Below are 423 nucleotides of genomic sequence, written 5' to 3' on the forward strand. Positions count from 1 at the left end.
ACGATGCAATAAAGATTTTGCGTAACGTATATGATAAAACGTCGCTTATTGAATGTGAACTCATAGCTTACGCGACAGATCATATTGTGCACGATGCGTTCCATAATTAATTATGTACATCATGTGTTAAATGTATTAATCATGTGCTAAATATATACATTGTCAATTAAATATACATTATGTGTTAAATTTTTTTGTTCCTTATCTCTTCATCGAATTACATCGCGCGCGAGAATCACTGGTGGGACAGAGATACCGCGGGAGGGAGAAAGAAAATTGCAACGGGGCCTGCGCTGGAACCCCCTTTCGCGACCCCGCGGCTAGTATCTTCATTAACTATATTCTTCGGTAAAATATAACATTTCTTCTCTATTATATTAATAATTATTATTTTCCCTTTACTTCTTCCTCTTCCTCTTCGCA

This window comes from Wasmannia auropunctata, unplaced genomic scaffold (genome assembly GCF_000956235.1).
Source record: "Wasmannia auropunctata unplaced genomic scaffold, wasmannia.A_1.0 LD336074.1, whole genome shotgun sequence".
Taxonomy (NCBI): Eukaryota; Metazoa; Arthropoda; class Insecta; order Hymenoptera; family Formicidae; genus Wasmannia; species Wasmannia auropunctata.